The following is an 18,809-nucleotide window of genomic DNA, read 5'->3' on the forward strand; positions in this document are numbered from 1 at the left end:
CTGACTTCTAACTTACCCGGTATCTGAGGTTCAGAGTGGACCCCAAATTGATCTGCACCATCGCCGTGTTTTTTCATATATTACTGTGATGATTGTTGGCCTCACAAGACTGAATACCATTTGCTACCATAGTTAATAGGTAGCCTTTACTCTAGGATCTTTAACACTTGCTAAAGTATGATTACAAAAGTTAATATTTCTACTGAAGACATGACTTAGACAGCCCTCACTGTTCTTTATTTGCCAAAATAAATTGTCTTCCTTTTCCACAAGTAGAATTTTCTGTCAAGGATCCTAACATGATTCAAACTCGTGTTAGATTTTGAGAAACAATTTACTCATTTACTCCGTTCTCTTTTATTTTGTCAGGATGACAATTTGCAAAGGAGGAAGAACTTTTAATTTTTTGAAAGTATTTTAATTTGTTGTTGTTTTTGCAACATTTCACACTTTTTTTTTTACTCGCGCGCGCATGTGTGTGTGTGTGTGTGTAAAACTAATTACCTTTGAAACCTTTGAAAGTTCTAATGCCTCTGGATATTTGGAGGTGTATAAGACAAGGGTAATACATGCACTTGACAAACAGTACACTATAATTGAGACCTACAATATCTGTGTCTCTATAATAGATAAGCCAAACAGTGAAATGATGTAAAATGAGATTTTTTGTTTGATGATGACATTTTACTAATCTTGTTCCCCCCCCACTTTTTGCTGCCACCTGCTGAGGTGGGTTTTTGTTTGATGTTCATACCTGACCAAATGGAACTTGGCTGTAAGTGACTCCTTTGAGTCCTCTGGGGACATCTGGTTATTTGTTAAACAAGTAACTGGGACTGCCAAGTTCCTTCCTTAAAAACAATGGAGTTAATTAGTCACCACAGTTAGAGCATGACGATGATGAGACATACTTGATATGAGTGAGAAGAAGGACTGTCCTACAAGATGGAGAAGTTGACTAGAGCAATACATTCACTAATATAATATTTTCATTCTTATACAATATAAACACCATAGTTACAAATAGCTCTGGTTCTTTCTCTAAGTCTTCTTGCCTTCCTGGTCATTTGAACTGTTAAATGGCTGAGAGAAAACTAAGATAAGCACAAAGGATTTCTAGGTGTTGCTGTTACAGCAAATAATTACTATTTACAGTAATCATAGTTTAGCAACAGTCATTTATTTGAATGATACAATTTCAGCTGTTTGTATTTCATCTGGAAATAATTTAAAATCAAGAAGTGTATTTTAGCAAAATTAGCAATTAACATTGACACTCTGATGTGCTGGAAGGAGGTCTTGTTTTTATTAACACTTTCTCATTTGGCAGCAAAAGCAGCGATAGCGTGTTCTTGGGTTTACTCAGTGAAGCAAGGGAGAACACTGCTGCAGTTCAGGTTGCACTGAGGAGGCTGAAAGTAACTGCCATGGTAGTTTCAAACACAGCAGGTAGAATCATTGGGAGGTACTGGTAAAGAACCATGACAGTGCTGGTAAACCTGCTCTTGACTGAATCACAAATAACAAGTAATAAGTTATTTGTGAATGGTGTTTTCAACTGCATATGAATTATTTTTTATGAAGTATCTTCTGTTGTGTGTCACAGTTAAAGCTTTTAAACATCGAAAGTAGAATGTTCCTCCTTGATTCAGTCGCAAGCGTGTCCAATATCTTAGCCTAATTTTTATGTATATATTTGCGTATGTATAGATACATGTATATACATATATTTTATGAGGTGAATATATGTATCATATTATATATTTCTTAAGGATTGTCACGTTTTAGTAGGATTTAAAATGCAGTGGTCATTGTTCAATAGTGAAGGAAGATGCAGCCCTTGCTCACAAACACTTGATGAATGTCTTCGACTAATTTGAGAAATGAAGTTGTTTTCTACAGTTAGCTGGTCTTTATTCTTATCAAAACTGTGGGGCTTTCCAATGTCAGGACACTTGTTGGGTGGATACTTCTCAGAAAAATAGAGGTCTTATCAATGTTTGCTTAGGATCTATTGCATTCTCAGCCATAAAAGTAGCTATGCTGTCTATAGCACTCATAAATTTTCACCTAGTCAAGGCTACTGTCACTTTCGTCATACAAGGTTGTGTTTTAAAAAATAAGCATAAATGTTTTTCATTTAAAATGAGTATAAAGTAATTACAATCTCAAAATACCTAACTTCTTCACTGCTGATTTTGAAAAATGATACCATAATTCAGTTTGCAAAATCATCTGATTGCTTATTAGCCCTGCCACTAAAATCTCTTTACCCTTACAAGGCAAGTATATTCTCAGGCACATTCTCACCAGAGGGCACTGTTACACACATTCTTACAGAAATTTTTTTGCTGGTGAAAATAATGTCTGGTCCTGCAAAAAATGGCATGCTGATGTTAGATTTGGATGCACATTTTTCACAGGAGAGCTCTTGCTAATAAGGTAATTTGAACTGGTTTTTTCTCCTTGTCTAGTTAAACTACATTTTTCCTATTGAGAAGTGCTTGCTACTTCCAAAGATAAAATTTTTGAAGAGGGTCCATCTTTATGTGTGTGAATTAACCACATTGTTTCAAATTCAATACAGTTTATAAAAAACTGATTCTAAACAGTCCTGAATCTTTAGATTTACACTGAAACAGTAACAGAAGGGCAAAGACATTTGCCTTGTTTCTATTGTCTTTTTGTTAAAGAAATGGGAAGGTAATACCAAGTAAAACCAGTAATTCAGCTTTAGATAATTGTTGTATTTGGTCTTTATTAATAAAAAGCATATAACCAGGCAATATTATTACACAGGGGATTTCTGCATCTACGTAGTTACACAAATTTGTATTTCTACTAGGTGAATGAAAATGAAAAAACTAAATAATAGTAAAGTTTATGCTTCAGGCTATATGGCTATATTTTTTTGTGGAAATAGTTTTCCCAGATTTCTTAAGAAAAATCTTTCTCAAATTTCTTTTCTTCCTGATTTTGTGCCACCTGAATTTGTATTTATATTTTTAGTTGGAAAAGATGTTTCAAGTTCTCTAGGATCTGTTTGGGTTTTTGCATGTATATTTTTACTTCACTTTGCTTTAGTATTTCCCAAACCACACCAAAACACCAAAATTAAATAACATACACCATTTAAAAAGAAATCTTCCACAGCAAATGAATGCTGACATTTCTTATCGATCAGCTACATTTCTACTGAATGTGCTCCAGCATCTGATGTTTGTGAGCTTCCATGGCTGTTTGATCATAGAGCAGATTTTTTTTATTTTAGGTGAGGTCACTGGTCTGTTAGGCAGTGGCTGCAGCAAGTGAGCTGCCATTGAGAGCTTGTGGTGGCTGAGGGTCCTTTGGGGTGACCAGCAGTGAGGTGATTTCCTGTGATGGCATGGCAGCCCTCTGAAGGGCAGCAGGAGGTAAGGAACCAGGATTTTTCCTGATTTATTTAAAATGGTTTTGGTCTCAGCTGTTCAACATTGCCCCATTAAGTTCTTTCACATAGTACTGGTAAAGTTGGCTTTACTTTCATGCTGTTCACAAGTAAGAAGGTATTTGAAGATATTATTATTATTTCAGCTATCTTGTTACAGTTTGTATTTACTCATCTGTCTCACTAGTCTGTCACCCTCTATCAATGGCCCATGGAAAATGGTAAAAATTATGACATTTTAAAAATTATTTTTTATTTATTTCTGAAAAGGGTTGCAGATGAAATCTGTGGAACTACAATCTGAGCTCAGTGAAAAAGAAAGTCTGAAAATAAAAAAAAATTGCAGAAAGAGCACACACTGCATAAGAATCACTAGGTGCAAGGATTGAGAGGTGTTATTGACATAAGTGTGCCTCAGTGAACGTCCTCGTGGTGTGTGCTCCATGTGTCCCGGTCTCTGATTGCCTTGCCTTGGGAGAACAAGCAAATACCATAGCTCTTCTCCTGCCAACAGGGTTAATGAGAGGAAAGCAAGGCTGCCGCTGCCCTTCCAGACCTCATCCCAATGCAATATGTAGTAAAGCTGGGGTATGTCAGGCTCAGGACCTTTCAGTGCTTTCTGGTTGTGGTTTTAGACATTGTCACAGTATAGTTAATGTTCCAAGAAGCCTTTGGCAAATTTCCACAAAAAAAAGCATGTAAGGAAACAAAGCCACCATGAGTTAAGATGGAAGATTTTTTCCTGGATTAATGATTGTTTAATAGAAAACAAAGGGCAGGGTTAGGATTAGGCTTGAAGTTAGCTTTTGTACTGAAAGGAAATTGCTAATGAGGTCACACATAGATTTGTCCAGACAGACAGATATTCCTAGGACTTCTGTTGTTTAATATATCCATGAGGACTTACTGAAAGGAATTGATTAATGAGGTTGCAAAGTCATTACTGCAGATCCACTACTGCAGAGTACATCTAACACATACCCACATCTTAGGTATTGGTAAACCACTTAAAAAGTTGAAAAAGAGGTTGCAAAGATATGCCTCACTTTAGTGTCAGTCAAGATGGCAGCAATCACAGTGATGCTGGATAGGATTTTTTGTAACTGTTTAAATTCTTTGGAATTGAACGGACGCTTTAGCTCTTTTTTCCACAAACTGTGCACTGGAAATCCTGGTAAAACAGATGTGTTAAAACAGCCAAACAACACTGCGTTCATGGGACTTCTAAGCATCTCTCTTCCTTTTCCATTAAGTATTTTGTAATTTCTGCTGAATTTTCTGCAAGCCTCTTTGATTATACATAGTGCCTTGATGCAGCATGCTTGCTGTATCAGTGAGATTTGCTAAAATAAGTCACACATGAATTGTAGGCCATTATCTATCATTAACTCATCTAGAATTCATGGCAAAGTGCTTAATGTGTTTTCTCAGTTGTTACTGGCTATGTTGCTGTAGTATATCAGAATATGGCTGATAGTAAAGTCATATGGAGTTTAGATATATGGAAACCAGTTTTGGGGGAAGAATGGTTTTAATTAATACCTGGTAATATTTAGAATTATTTCAGTTTATTCAGTTAGAGATATTTAAATTAGAATTTATATTGCATTTATTTCTTGCAAATACAAACTCTTAGCATCATACCAGTCTAGAGAACATATAGGACTAGGGCCAGATTTTCATGCATCAAAAGTTGCAATTAGATGTCTATTAAAATACATTTTGCCTATTTTATGTTGTGTGATCATGTCTGATCATGTCTGTCAGCATCTTGTCTCTGTGTGTATGGTGTGTGTTCTTGTGTGTGTGTGTAGGAGGAAATTTTGGGTTGGAGAAGTTGCTGCACTAGATAACTGCTCTTATTCAGCCTCTTCTGAATGCCAGTAATGCTGTTCTTCCTTCTCTTTTTTATTCTTTCAGTTGAGGATATTTTTTGGGTTGCTGGTTCCCAACAGGGTGAGACCAGCTATTATCAAGAACCATGGGTTCTCTAACTGCATATTTGCATCTTAAGGTGCCTGAGTACTTTGGAAAAGTCTCCACAGCCCCTTTTTGTGAGGATATTTGATCTTCTGATTTGTGTTTTGTTGATGCTTTTTATTTCAGTTTGTCCACTCATTTTGTTGAGAAGATAAGCTGCAAGTAGTCCTGTGTGTATACCTTCTACAGTCTTTGTGTACTACCTTTAGTGTTTAGAACTGGTGAGGGCAGGAAAGGTACACTGGCAGAGCGGTATATCGCAGTGTTTCTTCTCATTTCTGTTTGCTTCATCTCATCTCATAATCTCATCTCATCTCATGTCATCTCAGTTAATTTTCTGAAGACTAGATACTGCTTTGCTCAATATTTTCTATACCATGTCTTCTAATAATTAAAAGAATATTTCCACTAAAATTATTGGGAGCCTATAAACAAATTAGTAGATATTTTTGTGGCATAAAAGAATTGCAGAGTTTCCTTTTTATGGCCTAAAACCCGTGAAAATATAATTTCTTGGTCTGACTAAAATTTGATTTTCTTTTATCAGACTTGCATTCCAGCTGTCATCTGAAGATTGTCCTCAGACTTTGTGAGCTCCTATTTCTAGACTTATATTTATTTCTGGGTTCAAATTTGTCTTTTCTAATTCAGCTCTTTACTATGAGTACTGGGTAGCTTTCTTCATCAGCTTGTTTGAAAAAATTGTCCTGAATGATACATATTTATTTAAGACTAAAAGAGTTGTGTCCTTTGTCCTTAGTATTGCCTGGAAGATAGTACATGTTGCTATTGTTTGAGATGTAGTGCTGCTTTGTAATAATTTGCACATTTTCTGTGTGGATTTAGTTACTGAATGGTATACCTTATGACTACATTCAGTTAAATATTGCAAGTTTATATGTCATATCTGTTTATGAGTCATATCTGTTTAGCTTGATGTAGATATGTTGGAAAATCAAGAAAAGTGGCTTGATTTTCTAACCTGCTAATGTTTTTCAAAGAATTAATACCATTTTCTTTTACATATTTCTGATGAACAATGGTTCCAGCAATAAACGTGTCAGAGTGAGAGGTAAAAGTCCGTGTTCATTAACTCAGGAAAATAAAAGCTTAGTAAGACTGTAAAGAGTAAGGAATAAGAGGATTGACATGAAAGGGTAGCAGAATGAAAAATTTCAGGGACTAGAGTGACTTGTGAGGTGAGGCATGATTAATCTCATACAGAGATTGTAAAAAAGCTTTTTAATCATTCTGCTCCTCAATGGTCATGCTTCCAAAAAGAAAAAAGGTTAATCTTGTTGGCTGGTTGGTTAGGTGGAAGGCACTGTACTGCAGCTCTGGACCTAAAATACTATTGAGTAGAGGAGAGGCAATGAATTTGAAGAAATGGGTGTAAATGAGAACCTGGTTTTGGTGTTGCATCTAACTGTTGTTAGAGATAGAAAATTTCTAATTTGGTAGTGTTTGAAAGAACCTTTTTTGAGTTTAATTAACAATTTTTCATAATTAACTAACATTTTCTTCATTTTGACAACTAGCTTGATCCCTTGTTTTTAATTTTTCACTGTCATTATTTTGTAGATGATTTTTCAGAAAGTGTATGTGTTAATCAAAATTTTGACTTAGCCTAGTAGTTACTATTCTTGTCAAATCTTTTTGATGATGTTTCTGTAATGACTAAAGAATTAATATGGTGAATGTTTATAAAATTATGGAAGTTTTCTTAGAAATTCCATTTTTAAACATGCTGTAAAATGCATATGTTGCAACTTCAACTTATCAGCACATTTCCTTAAACATTGCATTGAAACAGGACCCTATCTAAATATGTGCATATTTAGATATGTGCATTTGCATAACCTTTTAACTCCCTATATACACAAAAACATTCTCTCTCTCTCTCACTATATATATATATATTTGTTGAAAATAAAACCTTAATATAAATTTGTAGACATTCATTTTTCTTTATATTTTGGTAATTTACAATACCCAGATAAATTTGTATTGATTTTCATTCCGGAAACTAAAATTGTAACTATTACTGTGACTATATTTGCTTGTCCAAGACCTCAGTGCCAGGTTTTGCTATTAAGATTAGGTAAAGTACATGTTGGCTACATTTTAACTATGAGTTTTTTAGAATAGGTTAAACATGTAGGCAAACAAGCCACAGTGTATATAGGGAGTGTAGGGGTTTTTTAAAAGGTCATCTGTGTAAGTTCAGCTACAAATAACTTTTTTGTTACCAGTTGTCTTGTTGCTATTATTTATGTTATGAAAATTCTATTGAAATATATTAAAAATGTTTTCTTATTTTTCATGGCTGGATAATTCAGACCACATTAGAGACACTGTTTTGTGATTTATTTTTAGCTTCTTTATTCAGAAATGTCTTCTAAATTTAGGGAGGCATAAAGTTGACTAAAAGCTACATATGTTTTTCCAACCCTCTTCCAACTGCCTGACTTTGTCAAGAGTGTAAAATTATGTAGCAGAGAATAAAATATGGATTAAGCAAGATTCAATCATCCTGAAAGAGGTACTGCTTTGTTTTGTGTTTTGGTTTACTACCATTATTTTTTTCTTCTTTTTTTTTCTCCTCTATGTGTCCATATTTTGTTTGCCCCTGCTTTTAAGCAAAATTATGTGATTTATCATAGTACTTTACTTTGAATCTTAGCTCACTGAAATAATTCAACACATAGCTCTTTTTTATTGTGCTTTTATTTCAGCAAGCTGAGTTTTTGCACAGTGGCATAGTGTTTGGACACATGGAGATTCAAATGAAAAGGAGGACGTTTACCTGAGTAATTTTTGACCAACTTTTCTAAGTAGAGCATGCTATTTTTAGAATTTTGGCAATCTATATACATTTTACATATATATTGGATGCACTTCCTTGTGCAAGCACAACCTGTTGTATGTTTTGCTTACAATATTAATGCAGCATATCACATGTATTCTGAGTCACATCACTTATGTGTTCTGAGTAGTTGCTACTTTATGGCCAGGCTTCCACATTTATGCATCTCATTCCAGTTTAAAAGATGACAGATACCCAGAGCTCAGTGTAGAGAAACAACCCCTGCTGAAATCTGCAGTAAAACGAATCTAATAAAAGGCTAACCAAAAAAGTGAATATCTCTAGAAAAGTCTAAAGATGGAGAGACCACGAGAAGAACAAGCAATGCAACAGATTTTAGATTGACATAGAAAGAGTTGTAGAACTAATCACTAATTACGGTATGTTATAGTTAGTACAACTTTAATTTGACTGATTGTTAAGTATTTTGGGGAGAGAGAAGTCTGATTTGCCATCAGATTTGCAAACATGTAGTTAGATTTTAAATACCTTTGTTACCACTGAGCATATGTCTACAGTCTAATAACAAAAATCACCAATAGCCACCAAATACCATTTGATGTTTCCAGCTAATTTGGACAGTATACTCAAAGACTAAGAACATATTCACATGTTTTAGCATAACCTCAGTGCACCCATGCAAATTTTTCATTGTATCTAACTCACATGTATGTTGATTTGGGGTGAATTTGCAAAGCTTTCTTTTTGCCCTTAAAACTGATTTGTCTTTCTGTGAGGGTGGGGTTTTATTTATTTTTTTTTCACAGTTCATGTGAAGCAAGCTTTAAATCATTGGGTATAAGTCTGAGAGTAATAACAACCATGGGTCTGAGGCAGAGGAGAATTAGTAGCGGCTCCAGATATCAGTGGGTGCGAAGGTCTCTGTCATTAAGGACCACACTAAATAAACATGCTGGAATATGATTGCTTTATTGCTCTTTGCTCATTTTATGTCATTTTATTGCCCTACTAATGACTATAGAATTAGGTGTGTAAGGGAGGTCTGAAAATGTGGAACTAAAAGAGGTATATAGACAAGTGTGTGTTTCCTGTAGAGATTCCAACTTCTCATCATGGATTATGAAGAATTTACCTTGAACAGATGAATGAGGGTAGGGAGAGAGGCCGAGAGGTACCTCAGTACAGATCTGTTTCTAGGCTTCATCCTCACTTTAGTACCCCTAATGATTTCTATGTGCCCTTTTAGAGATCCCAGTGGGAGAGGCTGTGTCATTTCAAAGCAGTGGGGTTTTTTCCTCCACTATTAGCCAAATGGTATATTCCTGATCCAGGAGCTAACCATGAAAATAGCAGATAAGAATTAATTTTATAGATTTTTGACTGTTGAATAAAATAGTCTAATTTATGATAATGCCAGAATCAATCTGGCATGCTGGTGTAACAGTATCACTTCTGAGGACAAAAAGTACTGATTGGCTAATAATTTTACTGCTTTCTATTTTGCATGCACTGCAGTTTACAAAATCAATAAAGAATGTAGTACCTCAGCAGACTTACAATTTAGACTGTAAGAATCTCTGTTCTTGACTAAAGTCCTGTTCTATCTAAATAAGGGGAGTTAGTTTTATCCCTGGTGTTTAGAAGTGATTTTCTGTGTTGTCACTTTCTTCCAAGGGAAAGTAGGATGAATTACCCGTAAGGTTTCAAGTAATGTGAAAGGCAAAAGAATGCTGCTGAAGCAGGCGGATATTTTTGAAATACAAAAAGCTAAAAATGACATGCTTTTATTTGGATCTTAAGAGCATGAAGTTATATTTGGGGTGAAGAAGGCAAATTGTCTTTCAAAACTTTATGAGTGACCAGTGCATATTTTGTTTGGATTTAAGAGTTGCTCATAAATGCATAGACTACACACACAAAAGAATGTATCGAATTAACAGGCACTATTGAAATAAATAATATATATAAAGCAATAAATTGGTACTGCCTGCCTAGCTAAAGCTTAGCTTTTAAAGGTGCAGCTCACCCACCCAAGAAAAGTCAGCAAGTCTGCAAGAGTTGTAAAGTAGTTCTCAAGGTTACTACAAACTGTCCCTTTGTTTCTTTGGCGCCTTCATCCTTTTTGAAATGCTGTGCACATAGTCAAATTAAAATTGTTTTTCTTTCAGGCTTTTCTACTACAAATCCTGTTTTACTATGTAGTTTACCCAGTTTACCTAAACATTAGTCATCCAAAGAGCAGGGGATCTTTTATTCATATGCCTTCTATGTCAACAGAACCACAGTCTTAAAAACCATTTTGTCTTCTATTCCCTATAAGTAATCCTTCCAGATAGTATTTCAAGACATTGTATAAATTCTATGCTTTTTTACTCTACAAGTGGAAGAAAATCTGGCATCAATGTTGTCTGATGACTTAAGCATTTTCTTTAATCTTCGGAAATGCCGTTATACCTTGAATGAAAGCACTGTATTCTCAACCTTTATAATCCAAATAAGAATTTTATTTAGGAGCATAGTTGGTTTGCATTGCAGGTAGCTTAGCATTTATTTTATTCTTATTGGCTGCAGGTATTACCTAGAAATGAGGATGGAAACACAGCCTAGGAAATCAGCCTTTTGTCATTTGTGTATGAAGAACTGAAGTGTCTGTGCTTTGTTGTTTTATTTTTTGAGTGTAAGTAAAGGTTTATTGCATGCTTCATTAACATCCTTGCTTGCTAGAGACTGTATCAAGTTGGGTGACCTATTTCAACATGCCTCTCACTCAGAAACTGGTGGCTGTTTGGAGATAAATCAATTGTAAAGATCATGTGTTATGAAATTGGAGAAGCTGGTGGTAGGTTGGTGGAAGATATGCACACGCCAAAAACTTCTGCTGAATGGTATTATTTTTGTCCACCCAAGGCTCTGTGTGCTCCTTCCTCATCAGGCAATTGTTCCCTCATCTCATCATATCTTATTAGTTTCTACAGTTGAGATTTTCCAATATGCTTCGGGGAAAAGTTGGAAGACCTGTGAGCCACTAGTTACTTCTTTCTTTTTCTTAATTGGTATGCTTTAGTCAGCTAATTAAGGACTTCTCAACTCCAACATGTATTGACCATGAAAACCTTATACTCGAAAGCTGAAGATTTTTTCTATTGATTTCATTAGACTTTGAATGATCAGAGATTCTTCAGTTCCGAGCCTTAAATATACATCACTTGAAAAAAAAATATTCTTCCCCTTTTCCACTTGTTAAGTGAATTCTACCTTGAGTGTTTTCCTCTGGCCCCCAATGAGCTCCATAATTCTTGTTCCTTTTTAGTCAGCAGCCACTTGTGTTTTGAATTCAGTCCCACTTTGATCATCGTGATGATATTTTTGCAATTTTTTTCATGTTTAATAACACTACTTTTTCTCAATTTGTGCAAACATCTTTTGGACTTGTTACAATTTGATTTTCTGTCAGGGATAGTTCCAAAGAAGAGAAAATGATAGGCAGAGGAAATGATGCTGGTATATATCTTATTTGCAATTCTAATAACAGCTTTGTGAATTTGAACACATTAGTAAAGAGCACTTCATTCAAGTGCATATTACCACAGAACTTGCTAAACATGCCTAAGAATAATGCTATTCCAATCTGGGCAAATTAGATGGATAACATAATTTAGAGCTGTTGTTAATTATGCATCAGCTTGATCACAGCATAATTCTGTTAATTGCCTATCACAATGAGGTTAACTTTCTGTTATTGATATTTCTTTAATTTTTAATTAGAATAATACACTTGATATTTTTCTCTGGCCACTTTATCAAAAATAGTCATGATTCAAATGTTCGCCACAATAAGACTAGAAGAGATCTCCTGAGTCACCAGTTTGGCTGACATCACTAACCCATGTAATACGTTACATAAATTTCTCTCCATGTCTTTAAACCAGTTAGGTTCTTCGCCTCTGCTGCCCAAAATGGAGGAATTTTGTTGCAGTGCCATAATCCTGACATGTTTAGAAGCTTTCCACTTGCCAGCCTCAAATTTATGCCTTTGTTCTTATGGCAGAATTGTTTTACTGTCTAAATAAGTTTTTCTCCTATGTAGCTTACAGTGCATGATTTATTTGTAGAATAAACTCCCTCTCACTTTTCACTTTCCTGAGATGAGCAAACCAACTCCTTTTAGTCTCCTTCAGTAAGATCTACATTCTCTTGCCCTGAACATGGCTGGCAAGCCATTAATGCTCCTTAATTCCAGCTGTAATGGCAGCTTTTAACTCTGCTGCTCACATAGATGGAAGTAGAAATGCCATTCACTGTCAGACAAATGACAGATCACAGGAGGTGTAGATGAGTTCTGCTGGCTGTAGGAAATGAGTCCAGAAGTGATTGGCTAGCTTCTTATTCTGGCTAAATTAACAGATATGATAGTGTCTTAATTAGAGCTGTTTGAGACAGCCAAGTCAATTTTTTTCAATCCAAGTCCATCATAGTAATTTTATTTATGTGTACACCTGAAAAATAGGGAGTCCTATTAATGCTAGTAATTTTGCCTGGGCAGGATAGAAAGCTGTTGTGATTCTTAGGGAATAAAAATTTCATTGAGAATTGTGATTCTGAGAAACAACTGGAGAACAGTCCTTTACTGAGGAGACAGTCAGAGGACTAGCTAGGAAAAAACTGTGCTGTGAAGAACCAAAGAGTCTTGGTAGACAGTAAGCAGAGCATGGTCCAGCATTGAATCCCAGGAGAAGAGGGCCAACAGCATCCTGGGCTATATTAGCAGGGCTCAGAGAAATTATTATTTCCTTCTACTCAGCACTTGTCAGATGACATCTAAAATGGTGCATTATTCCCACTTGCCCCCTTCTTTCTGTGAAGAAATAAATGGATTAACTGAAGGAAGTTCGGTGGAGGGCCACTAAGATGGTAAGGGGCTGACACACCTGACCAGCTGAGGAGAAGTGGAGTTGTTTCAGCTTAGAGATGGCTTTGTGAGAGACACCCTCAAGGCAGCCTCTGGTACTTCAAGGCTGTTTGTGCAAAAAATGGACTTTCATGGTTGTGCAGGTAAGAGGGCTATGATGGCTAAGAGGACTAGAAGTCTATGGATGTAAGTTAAGATCAAAGTATTTCAGACTCCATGTAAGGAGAAAAATTACAGTAGGAAAACAGAGTGCCCAGAGAGGGTAGGCAGTTTCCATTCTTCAAAGTATTTTTGGATATGACTATTTTAAGCCTTTAGCAACCTGGTGTGACCTGCATTGAGAAGAAAGTTGAACCTGATGATCTCCTGAGAACCTTGAAGTAAAGGATGAAGAATGTATTCAAGATTCCTTATGTCCATAGTAGTATTTGATACAGTTCCTCCTTTTGGACTCATGAAACTTGCTAATAGATTTTCTACAAATACCCAGTCATTTAGTTCTCTCCTGTTTCTCCTCTTACTTGACTGGGTTTTATATTCATATCCCTTTCAGAAAATAATTCTCAAAGTAATATTTTCTTTTTAATTTTAATTTTTATTTCTCTTTTTCCTTTTCTTTCTCTTTTTCTTCATTCACTTCAAAACAATGTAATACAGCAATCTGCTGCAATATTACTTTAGTCATTTCAATTCACTTTCATCTTAGAAATTAGCAAAGAGCCCAGTATCCTGTTTAATCTCTGATTATTTGTTTTTCTCTCCTAAATTATGAGAAGTATGATTTCACTTACGTAAAATCGAACTGTTTACAGAAAAGATTGTGTCTTCATGTTTTTTAATATTTAGTATTTTAGTATTCAATGATTCTGAATACTTTGGTTTCCTAAAGAGACTACTTCTGCCACACTTCCTAGGAATGGTTGGTTTTCAGATATTTTTAACATTTCCTTTCAAGATAACAGTAGACAACAGTACTGTAGTTTTGTTTCTTTTTTTTTCTCCAAGAACACTATGTAGATCAAATGAGACAAGTCAGTCTTCAACTGAAAAATATGGTGATGTTTCCTATCTCAAAAATTTATTATATGTAAAAAGAAAAGTAAGTGTAACAGAGAAGTTTCTGTGTTGTTCAGAGTTTTACTTACTCAAAAGCCCAGGCAATTCCAAGTTTTAGCAAGAAGCGCCTTCTTTATTAGACCAAGCAGGACTTTCACTTCAAACAGTCAAAACAGCTATTCTTTTTGGTCCAACTATTATGTTGTTGATAGATTTAGCAGTCAGACACTACAACTGCTAGACTCTGACTATGGACCTTACATCACCTTAAAAAGAAAATCATGTTAGTCCTATTTTTCCACTCACCTGCAGATTCTGAAAGTTTTCAAATACCTTTTTTGTTGTATGTGTAATCTATTTTAACATAAATAGGATACACCCAGTAGTGACATTTCCATCGCCTAAGTGAAGTCATCTTGTTTCCTTGCATGCAACTGCTACTGGCTCAGCTTTCCAGATTCTTAAACAAATAGATCTTTTTGATTAGAAGTCTTTTCTACTGCTTTTCAAACTTCTTATTTGAAGTTGAAGGACTACATTTTCCCAGCAAGTTACTTCTGCCGTTCTCATAAATCAAGAGTATTTAAATACTAATGTGTTTTAAATGCTAATTTATTAACAGAACTTGCTTAGCAAAAGTGGACTGTCACCTTAGATATTTTCTCACGTGTCTAGTTAAAGCAATGTTATCTAGAAGACTAATAAATTTCAGGTATTGTCAGGGCATTTAATCAGTAGCGAGTACAGTTCACAGCTGCTTTTTCTCCCTAATCAGACAAAAAGATGTGTATCTTTACTGCATTGTTTTAAAGAAAACTCCACAACTTTGGAATGCAGCAACTTCTATGTGTCTTCAGAAATAAATTCAACAAATCTGTTGTGATTTCTCATTTTTATCAAAATAGAGTGTAGCTTTGAGAAGGCAGCTTAACTTCAAGCTGTTCCTGTGACTGCGTATGTGCGTCACAGTCCTGGCCCCAGGAGATGCATCTGAACAGTGTCCCAGCAAGGTGGGGAAGTGACCCGTGTCTTCTGCATACCTTGTATTTCTGGTTGTCAGGCCAGAGGAGGTATCAGCCAGGAAAAGAACCTGTGTTCTTGATGCACCCTCTAAAGAAAATTATAGTCCTGTCCTTTGCTCGTGGGGATTTTGGGTTCTCATTCACAAACCAGGGATGCAGGCAAGACCATGCAGGACAACTCTCCCCCCCTTTAGATAGAGTAACTTAATGTTTTCTTTGTTGCTTTCTGAGGAATGTTCTTCATCTAGCTTATTTTTAGTTTGATTTTTATGTCTGATTCCGTTAATGCTCAGTTGGTATAATGTATCATTTTATGATTTCACACATGGCCATTTTCTTGTGAAATAGGCTGATTCTTTTCTTGAAGCTCACACCCTCTGAAATGTGTTCAAGTTGGTGAGAATATCAATTATTTAACTAGGACACTAAAAATATATTTTTTTTTTAAGATATAAAGGATATTTTTCCTGGTATTTATAAGCTGTAGCAGTTCAGCTAGATGATATATTACCAGTTTTGAGAATGTGCTCCAGTGGAAAGTGTAGGAGGTGGGTTTCCATCCAGGTTCTCTACCTTCAGCTGTCTTCTCAGATTTTGGGGAGTCATTTGTATAGGTTAACCTCACCTAACTCTAGGTGTTGCAGTTGTTTGAACACTTTAGTTAGACAGGCAGTGGTAAGAAATGGAGGTGATTCAGTTCAACCTCCTGTTAAAGAGAAGTTTGAGGAATCTGTTTAGATGTGCCTGTTTCTGATCATTATATACAAAGGAATGTTTGGTTTGTGTGCAGGCAATTCTGTTGTAGACACGTGAGCTCAAGTGTCATAAACACTATCTTCAGTTGTCCTTTGCTTCATTTCTCTGTTTATTAAAAGGGGATTATAATTTGTTCCTCTCACAGATGGGGAAATAATGTTAGATTGCAAAGTTCTCAGATAAAATGGTAGAGCCTTCCTACCTGAATACATTAAAAAAAAGGAATACAGCCATATCAATGTTGTTCAGGTCCAGAAAAGCCATACAGACCCAACTGTTACCTAAACTATTGGAGGTAAACTTGGTCATGTAACCTACATTATTGCAGCTATACATAATTGTTCAGACTTAATCTTGATGACTTGCATAGTGTTTTTATGCATAACTGCACTTAAGACCATTTCTCAAAGTTTCCTCTTACCTCCTCTCAAGATAGAGGCCAATTAAAACCTTGCTAGACTTCTCTCATATCTTCCATGCCAGTGAATTTTTTCCTGCTCAGCTCAATCAGTGTTCTGGCTTCATTAGTTAAAAGAGACGCAGCCCAGCTTATTTTCAAATATTTATCATCAGCTTTTAAAACAGACTTCTACTGATTTTGAACTTTTTAAAATCACTGTTTAAAATCTGTTGGGAGCAGATATATCTGTACTTCTGTGAAGTCACAGTATGTAATGTTTTGTTCCTACCTGGGAACCCACCTAACCTGTTAAAATTAAAGAGATAACCACTGGCCAATGGAAGAGCATTTGTGTACAGCTGTACAGTGTATATGTACAGGAAAGCAAAGACTTGAGCTCCTTCTCCAATGCTTTGTGCTCACTGGGATGGGAATTTTCTGTGCTTAGGATATAGATGCCTTTGCCAATAAAGACATCAGGTGTCCTTGACCTCCCTGAGTCTTAAGACAGCTCTGTTATTGAAATTTTCAAGGAGATACTGCTGTCAGTTCATGACTGGTGAAAGCAAGAATTACTTTGTTCTCTTAAGAAATATAATGTCATAATTTTAGGGAGAAGGCTTCAGGAAACCTTATAGAAGGCTTTCAGTACCTGAAGGTGGCCTACAAGAAGGCTGGAGAGAGATTTTTCATAAGGGCATGCAGTGACGGGACAAGGAGGAAAGGATAGAAACCAAAAGACAGTGGGTTTATATTGGATATTAGGAAGAAATTATGTGAGGATGGAAGAGGTTTTTCAGAGAAGTTGTGAATGCCCCATCCCTGGAAGAGTTCAATGTCAGGCTGCAGAGGGCTTTGACCAGCCTGGTCTAGTGGAAGGTATCAATGTCCATGGCAGAGGAGTTGGAACTAGATGATCTTTAATGTCTTTTTCAACCCTAATAATTCTATGACTTTATAAAAATCAGAGTATTGTACACACATGCCTTCATAGGCTGTGAGTTGTTCTAAGAACTTATTTATTTGATTAATAAAATGGAGTTATTTTGGTACTTTAAAGAGCTGATCCAAAATATGGTAGAAACAGAGAATATGCCTTAATGCCTTTCTTATTGCTCTTTTGTTCAGAGAGTATTTGAAGTTTTTGTTCATTTGTCATAGCTTCACCCTAAACGGATAGTCCTTATTATGCTCTGAACTTCTTATTAACTCATTTTTGTAACAATAGCAATTAGAGAACTTGTTAAGCTGAGCATAACCATTCTAGTGTCTAGGAAGAGTTAAACTGAGCATGTTGACACAACGTTCTTTCTGCAGGAATGTGATGAGTCAGCTTAGGCTGTAGTTAAAAATTTTAATTTTAGACAGAGTAACTGAAAATAATGGCACTTGTCTGACTATTCAGTTATTTAATTAGCCTTTTACATAGGACTAAGAGTTATATAGTTACTAGCATGGGCAGAAGTGTACTGAGTTTGTTTTGAAATGTTATGTGGAATACATAACTCATTCAGCCGAGGATAGAATATAGAAATTAGAAAACTTGCAATGATTAATTGATCACAAAGAAAAGAAAGATCCCAAGCAAGCTAAAAAAAGAGAATACCAAACAAACCTTGCCTTGATACTGGTTAACCTCTTTTTGAACTCTTTTATTGTGTATGACAAAGGCAAGGGTGTTTATCTGTGGAAAAAAAATCTCATTATATGGTATTTCTAAGATAACTGTGGGTAAATTGTAAGTTAATTTTATCTAACTAGCTATATAAAACATTGTTTACGAGCAAGTTTGCATAAAACCTGCCAAGAAGGCTTATTAAGAAATTACTAATTACCTGGGGATGACTGAACAGGAGTGCTTAGCCTTGCTTATCAATAACATGATGGTTTGGTTTTATCTTATGCCTGAACTCTTTCCTCTTTTCTTCCCATTTCACTCTGCTCTTCAGGACAACTCTCTGATTAATTTTCCTGTGTGTAGCAGAAAATAATAAGTTACCTGATTTAAGCAAATAATTAACAAGCGTATCCAGTCATTTAACTGTACCTCAGCAAATCTCACCACAAAATTCGATGTTACAAAAATCCTTTAAGCCTTCTAAATCGTCAACACTTAATAGCTATAGTGAGTTTTCAAGAATAAAATGAACTAAAGAATATTAAGTTAAAATAGAAATATTAAGTACTAAAGTCTACCTAGTAGTAATTTACATACTTAACAGTAAACTTACTCTGTTGCAATGTAAAAAGCAAAAGCATCTTGTTTTTTATCCTTCCTCCCCATAAATATGCACAATTTTCTAATAGTGCCTGCTAATCTCAGATACGGTTAGCAAATCTACTGTTAATCTGGACACAAAGCAAGCACAGAAATGGATTGAACTGGCAAAATACAAATTCGCTATTAGTTCATGGAGAGAATCTGGACATGG

The 18,809-nt window shown here is 35.5% G+C and overlaps 1 protein-coding gene across 4 annotated transcripts in view; it reads left to right on the forward strand.

Annotated features, from left to right (window-relative positions):
* HNF4G (hepatocyte nuclear factor 4 gamma) overlaps positions 1–18,809 on the forward strand; it is a 62,006-nt gene that overhangs the window by 14,101 nt on the left and 29,096 nt on the right. For 2 of the 4 annotated variants that reach the window (XM_064389631.1, XM_064389624.1), the window contains exon 2: positions 10,806–10,911. The exons of 1 other annotated variant lie outside the window; for it this stretch is intronic. The gene's annotated coding sequence lies outside the window, so the exon portion shown is untranslated. Of the gene's footprint in view, positions 1–3,304; positions 3,414–10,805; positions 10,912–18,809 lie in introns of those variants that run through there. One more of the 4 variants, XM_064389615.1, reaches the window with a different exon arrangement.

The sequence above is a fragment of the Passer domesticus genome, chromosome 1 (genome assembly GCF_036417665.1).
Source record: "Passer domesticus isolate bPasDom1 chromosome 1, bPasDom1.hap1, whole genome shotgun sequence".
In the NCBI taxonomy this organism is placed as follows: Eukaryota; Metazoa; Chordata; class Aves; order Passeriformes; family Passeridae; genus Passer; species Passer domesticus.